This window comes from Miniopterus schreibersii (assembly GCF_964146895.1).
Source record: "Miniopterus schreibersii genome assembly, chromosome: 2".
Taxonomy (NCBI): domain Eukaryota; kingdom Metazoa; phylum Chordata; class Mammalia; order Chiroptera; family Miniopteridae; genus Miniopterus; species Miniopterus schreibersii.
In genome coordinates, this window is record NC_138102.1 from 19,826,217 (window position 1) to 19,839,812 (window position 13,596).

The window sequence follows — 13,596 nt, forward strand, 5'->3', positions numbered from 1 at the left end:
CAATGAATCACGTTGTCATTACTACCAGCAACAATAACAAGAAACATTAAGCTCACACTGTACTATATTACAGAGTAGATTAAAAAGTTGCCATGACTGAACAGGTAACATGTTGCTTAATTCCAGACCTTCACTAAGAAAGAAGCGACCTGCATGAATTATCTTTTCTCTCTGAACTCTCTCCAGTCCTTTCCTGGTTTATGGCACTTACCACTCTAAGCAATGCATTCGATTGATTCCTGACTTGTGTCCTACCTCTCCTCTAAAAGGATGGGGCTTGATTCTTAAATAAGATGGCAGCTAGGTAACCACAGTCTCCAGGGCCTCCCACAACCACCTCAAAATTACAACTAAAATACAGAACCACCATCACTCAGAGCCTCCTGAGATCTGGCTGAACAGAAGAACCACAACCAGGGAACTGAAGAAGCACCGAGATGGTAGGAGGGGCAAAGACGTGGGCGGATCTGGGCTGAATCACGGAGACAGGGCCGCAGGCACACACCCAGTGCCTCGGGGTAAACCCCGGAGGGAATCTCGGTGGTGGGGGTTTCCCAGAGGAGTGAGGGGACCCAGCCCACAGCAGGCCCCCAGCCCAGAGCTCCAGGCCGGGAAGAGACGTCCCCACAGCTTCAGGCTGTGAAACCAGCGGGGACTGTCCCTGAGGGTCGCGGAGGCTGCGGGAGCCCCAGCAGCTCCTCTCAAAGGGCCCACGCACGGACTCACTTGGACGCGCCCCCTCTAAGCCCAGCGCCGGGCAGCAGCTTAAAAGGACCCGGGACACTCGGGGAGGAACTAACCTGCCTGAAATCAGGACAAGAGCTGGAGGAGCAGCTTCCTCCCAGGCAGAAGAGCTGGCAGAGGCCCTTGCTCCTTTGGTGAGTACTCCCTGCACACAGCCGGCAGGCAGGCGCCATGTTTGAATCCCCAGCACCTGACTCTCACCTTTGGCCCCTCCCCACCTGCAGCTCATCCAGGCCATTTCCAGGGGCTTTTCTGTGCAAGTGGCCTCTAGAGCCTCATGCTTAGGACTTTCCTAAAATCTCTCAAACAAGCAGCAGCCGGCCCCATACAGCTTGATAAGTGGCCCCAGGCCTGGCACTAGCGGCAGCCTGCATTGGCTCATAGCTTGGCCTCTCGTGGGCACCTCCAAGCCCAGCACAAGTAGCAGCCAACTGCGGTTTGCTGTGCAGCTCATGCTGGGTGGCCCTGGGCAAGGCACTGGCACAGGCTGACTGTGCACCTCCCTGGAGGCCCCAGAGACACTGCACCTGGTGGTCAGACTCAACCACACTGGATTTCAACCCTACCACATCCACAAGTGACACACTCAAGGGGCGCACTTGGTGAACACCAAAGCCCCACTAAAGTAAATCCTGCTCCATAGGGGTGTCTCCAGCACAGCAGCTCTTTGGCTGTAGCTGCAGCTGGTCCTCACAGCTGATTGGCCTGGGGGTCAGTTCCTCCCAGGGACACCAACAGCAACCAAGGCTCAACTACAACAGGACAGTGCACACAGCCCACACAGGGAAGCACCTAGAAGGCCCGGCTCAGGTGACTGGGGAGGCTGAGCCACTGGGCCCTACAGGACACCTACTACACAAAGCCACTCTACAAATTCCAGGAGACATAGCAGCTCTACCTAACACATACAAACAAACACCTGGAAGCAGCCAAAATGTGGAGGCAAAGAAACATGTCACAAAGGAAAGAACAGAAGAAATCTCTAGAAAAGGAACTAAATGAAATAGAGCCAAGCAAGCTACTAGATACAGAGTTCAGAATAATGGTTATAAGGATGCTCAAGGATATTAGTAAGACTATTAAGGAAACTAGTGAGACCATCGATGACATAATAAAGTACCAATCAGAAATGAAGGCTACACAAGCTGAAATGAATAATAATTTACAGGTAATCAACAGTAGAGTAGAGGATGCTGAGAATCAAATCAGCAATTTGGAACATGAGGGAACAAAAAACACCCAACCAGAAGCGCAAAAATAAAAAATAATCCAGAAATATGAATATAGTGTAAGGAGTCTCTGGGACAACCTCAAGCAGCTAACATTCATATTTTTGGGGTGCCAGAAGGAGAAGAGAGCAAGAAATTGAAAATCTATTTGAAAAGATAATGACAGAAAACTCTCCCTACCTGGGAAAAGAAATAGACTTACAAGTCCAAGAAGCACAGAGGGTCCCAAACAAGAGGAACCCAAAGAGACCCACAGCAAGACACATCATCATTAAAATGTCAAAGGTTAAAGTCAGAGAGAGAATCTTAAAAGCAGCAAGAGAAAAGCAATTAGGTACCTACAAGGGAGCACCCATACGACGGTCAGCTGATTTCTCAACAGAAACTTTGCAGAACAGAAGAGAGTGGCAAGAAATATTCAAAGTGATGAAAAATAAGAACCTAGAACCAAGATTTCTCTACCCAGCAAAGCTATCATTTAGAATTGAAGGTCAGATAAAGAGCTTCTCAGACAAGGAAAAGCTAAAGGAGTTCATCACCACCAGACCTAGTGCTACGTGAAATGTTGAAGGGTCTTCTTTAAGAAGAAGCTAATGAACAAAAGAATCTGACAAACTAAATAGATTCAGAGACACTGATGCAGGCAACAGATGGTCAAATTTCAGAGGGAAGAGGGAAGGGGGGTGGAGGGTGGGAAGAGATTAACCAAAGAATTATATGCATATATGCATAACCCATGGACACAGACAATAACGGGGTGAAGGCTTGGGGAGGGGGGGTGGGAGCAAGGTGGAGGCAGTCATTTGGGGGGAAAAGTGGGACACCTATAATACTTTCAACAATAAAGATAAATTTTAAAAATTAAAATTAAAAATAACAGAATGGTATGTTTCTGATCCTTCCTTGCCTCCTACTTGGACATAGTAGGTGCTTAACAAATATCTGTGTAATGAGTACATATAAAACATAAATAAAGATGAGGTCAAACACCCCAGCTTTTTGTAAAAGCTTCTACATACCCCTTAACCTTGCCCATCATATTCACGGCTGTATCCCCAGGACTTAGGAAAAGGTCTGTCAGTTGTAAATACTAAATACCTGTAAGTTGGTGAATACTTAATAACAAATTTTGGTTAAATGAATGAGAATATGGACAGATAATTATCCCCCATAGTAAAGGATCTGTGTGCCATTCATCTCTGTGAAAGGCCTCGCTGTGTGGGATGAATCAACAGGTCTATCAGAGGAATAATGTCTGTTGTACTGCTGGGTCTTCATGATGGAATGAATGAGTTTACAAGAGTGATGGGCAGTTGGCCAGAGAAAGACCCTTGCAGTGGTCCAAGCATGTAGCAGTGCTAGTAGTTGCCTATCTTGAGGATTTGCAGTGAGCCGTTCTAATTACACAGTCTAGGAGAGGGTGGTGACAAGTATAAATGTCTTAAGTATCTTCAAGAATTTTCTTTTTTGTCCAACTTTATTGAGATATAATTGACATATAACCTTGTACAATATAAGGAGTACATGTTGATTTGATACATTTATATACTGCAAAATAATTATCACCATAGAGTTAGCTAACACCTCCATCTCATTATATAACTACCATTTCATTTTTGTGGTGAGAAAATTTAAGATCTACACTCTTAGCACCTTTCAAGTATATAATACAGTATTGCTAACTATAATCACCCTGATATACATTATAACCCTAAAACGTATTCATCTTATAAGTTTATATTCTGACCGTCTCCCACTTTCCCCCTCCTCCTCAACTCCTGGTAACCACCATTCTGAGTTCAACTTTTTTAGATTCCACATATAAGTGAGAACATAGAATATTTGTCTTTCTCTGTCTGGCTCATTTCACTTACCACAATGCCCTCAAGTTCCATCCATGTTGTCCCAAAAGGCAGGATTCCCTTCTTTCTCGAGGATGAATAGTATTGATGATGATGATAGATGATAGATATAGATAGATGATAGATAGATAGATAGATAGATGATAGATAGATAGATAGATAGATAGATGATAGATAGACAGATAGATAGATAGATAGATAGATAGATAGATAGATAGATAGATGATAGATAGATAGATAGAGATGATAGATAATAGATATAGATGATAGATGATTGATAGATGATCGATAGATAGATGATAGATAGATGATAGATGATGATAGATAGATGATAGATAGATAGATAGATAGATAGATAGATAGATAGATAGATAGATGATAGATAGATAGATAGATAGATAGATAGATAGATAGATAGATAGATAGATAGATGATAGATAGATAGCACATCTTCTTAGCCATTCATTGGTTGATGAACACTTCAGTTGTTTCCTTATTTTCACTGTTGTGAATACAGCTGCAATAAATAACAGTACAGGTATCTCTCCAACATCCTGTTTTCATTTCCTTTGGATATATTCCCAGACTTGGGATTACTGGATCATATGGTAGATGTTTTTAATTGTTCAGGAACCTCCATACTGTTTTCCATAGTGGTTGTACCAATTTACATTTCTACCAACAGTGTACAAGAGTTCCCATTTCTCCACATCCTCGATAACACTTGTTATCTTGTCTTTTTGATGATGGCCATTATAACTTAGGGCATGAGGTAACATTCCACTGTGGTTTTGATTTGCATTTCCCTTATGATTTGCGGTGTTGAGCACCTTTTCATGTACCTGTTGGCCATTGGTAAGTCTTCTCTGGGAAAATGTCTGTTCAGTTCCTCTGCCCGTTATTTAATCAAATTGTTTGATTTTTTTGCTACTGAGTTATATGAATTTGCTATATTTGTATATTATTAACCTCTTATCAAATATAAGACTTGCAAAATTTTTTACCCATTCAATAGGTTGCCTTTTCACTTTATTGGTGGTTTCCTTTGCTGTATAGAAACTTTTTAGTTTGATGTAGTCCCACCTGTTTATTTTTGCTTTGGATGTCAAATCTAAAAATTCATTGCCAAGACTGATGTCAAGGAGCTTACCACCTAGGTTTTCTTCTGGGAGATTTACTGTTTCAAGTCATACATTCAAGCCTTTGATGCATTTTGAACTGACTTGTATGCACGATGTAAAGTAGAGTCCAGTTTCATTCTTTTAGAATTTTCTTTCTTGATCTAGTAAGAAGTTACCACAGGCTCCCAGGCTGGGAATCAAATTCCTGTTGGGGTGAGGGGAAGAACTTTCCTTCCTCAGTCACGCCCCCACTTCCATTTCTTGTTTTCTTTTTAGAATTAGTCCTCTAGCAATGAGGGAGACATGCAATGGCCCTTTTTAAATATGAAACATCACGAGTCAGAGTGAGCTATGCCTTGGGGCTCCTCTGGAACAGTGTTTGGGAAAAGACTATTCTTTCTTGCCCTTAAAAAGCATGCCTTGTTCTTCCAAGCTGGACACTCGACGTCCTTCCTCTCTCCTCCCCACCCTTCATCTCCCACTCAGTTGCCCCTTTGAGCCCAAAATATAGCTTTCTCCCTACCCCACCTTTCTTTCTGGTCTGCAGTGGGTGAAAGCCAGAGCTTGATCTCAAGAGCAGAAAGAACCTACAAAGCAACCCACAGAGCTAGGAGAAACGCCCTGGAACAAAGTGTTTCTGGGGGATGAGTTCAGCAGGGTATCAGAACTGACACTCCAGTCCAGTTTGTCAGTTCCTAGCCTCTTACTGCCAAAAACCAAGTTCTGGCCATCAGGCATTTGATGTCCGATGCAGGGCATCACTTAGCAAACCCCTGAGTTTCTATGTTCTCTCCACCTCCATCCCCTTGGCTAAGTGACATCTGGGGGCTGCCATGGGGATGGGAAGAGAGCTGAGGAAACAGCAGTGTAACCTTGTTCACTCTCTGACTCTGAGACTCAGGACCCAGTGTCTGAGAAATTTCATCCAGACACCTGCTTGTCTTCTAGAAGCACCTATTCACTCTTAACAGTCTGGATGAGTTTTTGTGGCACCTGTCTCAACCACTTTGGGGCTCCTCTTCCAGCTATTTCTATTGCATTCTATTTTCTCAGACTCTCCCCCCCCCTTTTCTCTGTGTCTCTATCTCTTGTGTCTCTGTCCAGCCACAGACCTCTCCCCGTCCCTCTGTGTCTCTGTGTCACTCTCTGTCTCTGTCCCGGGTGCCTCCCTCATCCTCCGAGGCCTCAGGGAAATGCCTGAGTGCGCCCGCCTGTGCCCGCTGCGCCAGCGCTTTCATCCCGATCCAGGTGGCTACAATCCAGTACAGGATTTACGGTGCCCTGACCCTGAGCCGTCAAGAAGGAACAGCCAGATTAATGGGGTGGGCGGGCTGGGGTAATAATCGTTTGTTTGATGTGACAAGCCTGATAGGCGTTGATTTACTTACAGACTGATGGGCTTTTAATTGAGCACCTCCATCCCAGTCACTTCAAAGGCTGGGGAAGTTGACAAGGGGCCCCTTTCACGGAGGGTTCCCGGTGACTGACAGCCCCCCTCCACTGGCACTCTCCTCGGCCCAGGATTGGACCTGGCGGCCTTTACCAGGCCCTCTGGCAAAGTAACACATTTTCTGTACAACTCAGAAATGGCCTTTTGTCTGCTGCCAAGGAAGGCGGCCCTGCTCCGAAGGCCCCGGTCTCCCAGAAGGGTGAGGAATGGAGGAGTGGGAGATGCTGAGGCTGGTCTGGAGGGGACTGCGGGTGGAGAGTCAGGCCTTCTGTGTGCAAGGGGCTACTTTGCTCTTACCCTCTTTTGCTGGCCCAGCTCTGGTCCACCTCGCTTCTCCTGCCCTCACTTCTTCTCTCATTTTAAACCCTTCCTCTGGCTCTACCCTTCCCAGCTCTCCAGCCTCTTCCTACTCTTCCTCTTTCCCCTCTCAGGTCCTCCTTCCTTCTCCCTCTCAGGAAAGGCCAGAAAAGGTGGAGTCGGCTTCTGCTGTCCCTGGAGTGGCCAGAGAACACCAGCTTCCTCCTCCGAGACAGCCACCTTTCCCCTCTTAGGCTGCGGGCTGTGAGGCCCTCCCATCAGGGCACCCTTGGACTTGGAGGCCAGGCCTCCGTGGGCCCCTCCCTCCTGTGGGCCACACCACAACGAACAGGGTCACAGCCTCTGTGAATAGGGCCAGTGGGATCTCCATCCCATTGTTGTTTGGTCTAGAAGATGCTTTAATAATATAGGTTTTGTCTGTTTGAAATTTTAGAAAATGTTCTTTGTCAGGGAATTTCTATCAGGATGGATCTGCTTTGGTTTTGCTCAGTTGTTTTGGTAAGTCCTGATGTATTGGCTGCTGAACTTCCCTTATCCATGGAAGAAGACACACCCAAAGCTTTCCACAGTGTCAGCTCACTTGCTGCTGGTGGAACTGAGGTCAAAGGAGTGGGGGCAGCCTCCTGAGTGGCTCAATTGGTTGAAGCATGGTCCCAGGCACCGAACGGTTGCCAGGTCAATTCCTGGTCAGGGTACATACCTAGGTTGCAGGGTTAGCCCCCTGGTCAGCTGCTGTAGACGGCAGCCAACTGATGTGTCTCTCTCTCTTCTCCCCCTCCTTTCCTCCTTTCCACGCTCTAAAAATCAATGGAAACAATATCCTCAAGTGAGGATTAACAACAACAACAAAAAATAGAAGAAAACAAAAAGGAGTGGGGGCAACGAGCAATGAAGGCTCGGACCCCCTCCCCACCCGAGGGGCAGAGTCCCCAGGCTTCCTCACCAGGTCAGGGGTCAGTGAGACCCACCGCCAGGAGGAGCGTTAATGACTGCCCGAGATGGTGGGCCAGTCCTGTGCCCTGTGCCCTGTGTTTTTGCTTTTTCTCCCTGTAGTAACTTGTCCGAGCTCATAGAGCCAGGAAGGTAATGAAAGATCAAGTACCTGGCTAGAAAGACAACAATAACAACTCACATTTGCATAGCATTGTTTAGTTTGGAAACTACTTTCACATATATTACTTTAATTGATCTTTCAACAACTGTGTGAGGTAATAAGTGTGATATCACTATGCCCATTAGACAGATGATAAATTGAGACAAAAGATAACATGCTAAGAGGCAAATCAGGTCTCTAAACTCTTGTGTTCTCCCTCCAAGTCTTCTCCTTCCTTCATGGCACCTTGCAGGCTCCCAAAGGCTACTGGCCCATCCCTTTTGAAGCTGCATTTTCTGGCTCCAAAAGGTGGTTCAATCTGCTTCCCTTCCTTGTTTTCTCCTTTCCAGGTACTCCCCTGGCACCCCACCCTCCTGGTTTGGGGTGTCAGGGTCTCCAGCCCTAACCTTGGGAGGTCAAACCTCCCCCTTTGTCTCTGTTCGAAAGCCACTTCCATACCTCTCCTGAGAGCGTTATGCTCCCTCGAGATCTGCTGTCCCAGCTCTCACCTCGAATCTACACACGAAATGGCCCTAGTGAAGCACCTGTGCTTTTGGTTCTCTGCTATTGGAACACATCCACTAAGGTTGTTTATCAGCTATCATTGGATGGTCCACCCAACAGACTCCTCTCAGAGCCAAGAAAACTAGTGTCTCTCTTGACCCGCTAGAAGGGTGGTTTCTACTAGAGAGCTAAGCCCCAAGGCAGAGGCTTCAGAGAAACTGATCATCTCTCCCTTCTCTGCCTCTTGTCTTGGCTGTATTAACACTGATGTACTTGGTGCCACAAAATATGATTTGTTTACGTGTTGGTCCCTTCATTGGAATCCAGTCCTTTAGGGCAAGTGCATATCTTTTCATCTTCATATCCTCAGTGCCCAGTTCATCTTCTGTCCTCAGGGCCCAAATTTTTGTTGAAATGATTGTTGCTGAAATATTTGTTGAAAGGCAGTAGAGTGGAGTGGTGGGGTCAAATGGCCTGGGATCACATTCCCATCTCCACTGCTTGCCAGCTGTAGCCCTTGGACAAGTCATTTCAATTTTCTATGCCTCAGTTTCCTGTCTGGAAATGGGACAAAAATAGCACCTACCTCCTGAAGCAATTGTGAGGACTGAATGAGTAAAAACATATTTCATCTAATCTACAATGCTCCATTATTTTATGTCCAACAAAGAAAGAAAGAAATGCTGTGAAATAATCAGTGACACAATGCTTTTTTAAAAAATCAATGTCAGGGATGTTAAAAATGTGGGAAAGTGCATCTTGGAATTGATGAAATGTGTTGAACTGCACCCTCACAAGAACGTTACGATGAGTGTGGTCATCTTTATTTTACAGACAAGAAAATAGAGATTCAGAGAGATGAAGTAGCTTGACCAAGCTCACAGAGCCAGGGAGCCCTCAGCAGGCATTTAAACCTGTCTTTTAGGTACAATAATCTTTAGTATTACAAGAGCTGGCAGCCGCCCACCAAGCTACCAGGGAGTGAGAAGCTGGGTTTTGTTCTCAATTACATTAACTTTCCTTAATCTAAGTTCCCCCCGCTTCTGGTATAATTACTCTGCTTCTTCCTCCCCCTCCTTCTTTGTACTTGGCTCTGATATTGTTACTTTTCTGTTAATGGCTTCAGGTTTTACTGTATCTGCATTTTGAGGGGTATAAATAAATATAAAGGTTAAAAAAATAACTTTTAAAGATGATGTGTATAAAAAAAAAAAAAGTGAGAGCATATGCCCACGATCATATTTGGTGTTTTATAGACTCTGCGTGGATGCCCCAAAGAACTGCCCACAGTGCCCCCTCCAATCCTACCACTGAGAGACTGATGTCAAGTGTCCTGGTAAAATGCAGGGAGCTCAGCTTGACTCTCAAGCTGGATTATCTGCCACACCGGACTTTTTTCCAAATGACCTAGTGAGACACTGTGGGGTGGAGGGGGTCAAAGGGAGTTTGGGTGGGTATGGGTGGGAGAGTTAACTTTCTTAGGACCTTCTCTTGCTCTGCTTGGTACATCCCTCCCCCCTTCAAAAAAAGGAGCATCTATTTGAAAGAGTGAAAGTTTCTAGCTCACTATTGCAATGAGTCTGCTGCAAGGAAAGGCATCCCATTCGCTCTAAATGGACCCAATGTAAAGCTGGGTCATTTCTCAACATCAGAAAGGGCACCTCCAGGATGTATTTTATTTGGGGTTTTGCAGGCGTCTCCCCACAACATGAGGAGAAGCCCAGGGCCACGGCTCTCAAGGTCACAGAAAGATGCCACTTGTCACTTCTGCATCCATTCCCAAGTGAGGAACCCCAATATTCCACCTCTTCAACCCAGCATGTTATGCTTGAGTTAGTAGGTAATGGATACAGTAGGGCACAGTATTGTACTGGGTGTTTTCCTCCCAAGTAGGGAAGCCAGGGACTGACGAGAGGATTGCACTTGTGAATTTGCTTGGGTTTTTCAGGATAGGCTCAGAGTAGAGCGGGTTTTTCCAAAACGTCTCTCAGCTCTCCCACCTGCCCTGAGATCTGTTTGAGTAGAGAGTGGAGCTGAAAGCTGGGTGAGCAAGGGAATCTAAAAGCACGATTGCATTAGGCAGCTGTGCCGTGGGCAGCAGGGGAGCAGAGCGTCCCTCGGAATCCCTGAGTGGGGCCTACTGTTCCTCCTCCAGGGCTGAGTGCTCCAGGCTCCCGTGCGCCAGACAGAGAGGTGTGTCAGCAAACAAGGGGGAAAGGTGGAAACGGGTGCCCAGCTATTCACTCGCGTAGTGCATGCGGTTCACCTCCAAGGCTTCCAAGAAAGCCGCGGCACACCAAATCCCTCCCTGCGCTGTCTGCATCTGAGCCTCCTGTGAGATAATCCTCCTAATGGAATAGTTAAGAAATCGGATATAAATCACCAACCTTTTATCTCACCTGAAGAGTCATACTCCATAGGCCTTGGATGGATATGTCTATCCATATAGAGAGGATTGCAGGTGCGTTTTTGAGTGGCTGTTGACATGTTTTTAGGCTCGAAATGTTTTTTAATATCTAAATCTTTTTTTTTTTTTTTCTGGAGATTTGGGTGCAAAAACATAAATTTTAGAGATCAGAGCCCAGAAAACAGATGCACCTGGAGACATTTCAAAATTAAAACACTGGGGAGAGAAACTTTTTTGTCATTTGCAACCAACAAAAAAATGCCTATTGTTATGACGCGCCCATAAATAACTTGATTTTGGCATATGCTTTCATACCAAACAGAAGATGAATAAATTAAATTTGATTTACAATCTTTTTCAGTTTTATTAGCACGGCTCTGAACAGTTTATGTAAGGGACGTGCCAGAGCAGTTATGCCAAATGTCTTAAGGCGTTGGTATTGATATTATATAAATTAAGGTGTTTTAATTTGCATTCTTTAATTAACTAAATACTGGCAGAAAAATAAAACACAAGGGCAGCCCTGACTTATTGCCTCTATTAAACTGCTGACGCCTCTGAAAAGATGTTTTAAGTAACCTAATTCATGAGAGTGTAGGAAGGAGGGGGTATTAACACTCTTATTTGGCAAAATACATCGGGGTCTAAGAAACCAACACGCTGCTTTGCTTGCAGGGTGGTTGAGGGGGTGGGTATGTTCTAAGGTCTGAATTCGTATCCCCAAGGAAGAAGCTGGCCAAATGCTTTAACTATCCATCCTGCCCAGGTCTGAGCCGAAGGATCAGAGGGCACCCCAGCCCTGCCACTGGGCCTGAGCAGGGGCCTGGGTGTGGGGCTCTGCCGACCTGGGCTATACCAGCACCAACATGGAAAGAGACAAGCTGGTTGAACTAACCCAGTGGCTCTCAGATCAGCATGATCACGTCCAGAAATCAAGGAGAGAAATCATCAAAGATCCTTCAGCAAAATTAGCTGCTTCCTTCCCATCACACGTAAGCCCCAAATCCACACACACACAACTTTCTAAAAAGATGTGTCAGGAATATTCCAATTCTTTTCCATGCCCTGGCTCCTGTCACCACCTCCAGGGACTTTTTTTAAATTCACCCTTAAAGTGGAAATGATAGCTTCTTTCCCATCCAAGTTCATGTTTCCTTTTCCCTACTTTCCCTTCTTTGTTCTTGACTCTCGCTCTCTGGTTCTCCTCTCCTGGAGGGTCAGATTCAACCTTAGTAAGGTCTCATCTTCTGTAATTTTCCCTCCAGACTTGTAAGGAGGAAGAGCTATAAAGAGAAGATTAGTTTCCAGTTGTCGCCCATAGGAGAGAGATTTCTCCTCAAACACGGGTAAGAACATGGGACTTCTCTCCCCTAAACCACAGGGGCCTCGATGAGCCATCCACACAACAGCTTTACTGTCCTCTCACCATCCTGAGGGTGTCAAACTTGCTTTCTCTGCCTACACTGGGAAGCCTCACAGGGAGCTGTTGAGCTGACAAGAGAATCACACAGAGAATGAGTGGTGAGGCTGGAGAGCAGAGCTCACCCTTCTCCTGGCCCAGGAGATGCCTGCACACTGGGTGTCCACGATACCTTCACACTTTCACAGAGCGTCCCGTCTTCTGAGAGCCCAAAAAGAAGCTCGCTGAGGGCCAACTGCTCAGAGCTCTGAGTGCTGCCATTATGTAGTGTCCCTACCCCAGCTTTCTTCCTGGGTGCTCTTCTCTACTTACTCCAGGAATAAAGGATGAATTCCAACTTTAAGGAGGGAAATATTGCCCTCCTTTGCCAGCTTCCTATCCCCCTCCCCACCCTCCAAAAAAAAAAATCAAACTTTCTTGTCGTTTCCCATCTTGCGGCTCTGTCAGTTGTTTTAAAACTGTTTTAAAACATGTCTCCTGTCATAAATAAGATTGTCATCATGTTTTTTGAGTGCAGTGATGAAAAATTCACCCACTGAGTGAGAAGAGCGGGACCTGTGAGAGCACGTGGAACAGGAATGAACATAAGAAAAAGACACTGTCTACTTAGGGTTTTTAACTGCCGTAGCTTTTCCAGTTCTGGTTATTCGGGTTGGCGGGGGGGGGGGGGAGCACAGGGTTACCATTTGTTTATCAATTTATTAAAGGAAATTAAGAGTAAAAACAAAGACAGCCTGACAAAAAGTGGTTATGTTGAACTTATCAATGTTAGGCAGGGAGTCGTGGGAAGGGTGCCTCCGATTTCCTGAGCAAAGTGCTTCAAGACCTTAGAATTTTCCTTTCAACATCCCGGAATGTAAGTTATCCTGATTCCACAAGCCCATCAATACTCTGCCCAGTCCAGATAGTTCTTCCTAGTATCACAAGGTCAAAGTCACTAACAAAAAGTGAGCTTTGACTCAGTGCCCCAAGGAGGCACAGGCCTAGGACTGAAAGTGGGGAGAAAAAGCTGCAGGTACCAACATGCCTGGGGAGTGGGATATTCTGCTGTTCTTTTTTGTTTTCTCTTGGCAAATGGTTGATAAAGCAGAAAACTTTTATCATCTCATATACATGTCCTTTTGTACCTTTGAATTTTACAGGTAGTGCCTATTCAAAAATAATAAAAATAAGAACAAAATGAAAACTATTTACCTGCCTTGGTGAGCACTCTGCTAACAATAATTACTGCCCTAGCCAGTCTGACTCAGTGGTTAGAGCGGCGGCCTGTGGACTGAAGGGTCTCGGGTTCGATTCAGGTCAAGGGCACATACTTCGGTTGCAGACTTGATCCCCAGCCTCGGTGACAACCAATCAGTGTGTCTATCTCACATCGATGTGTTCTCTCTCTCCCCCCCCCCTTCCACTCTCTCTGAAAAGCAATGGGGGGAAAAATATCCTCAGGTAAG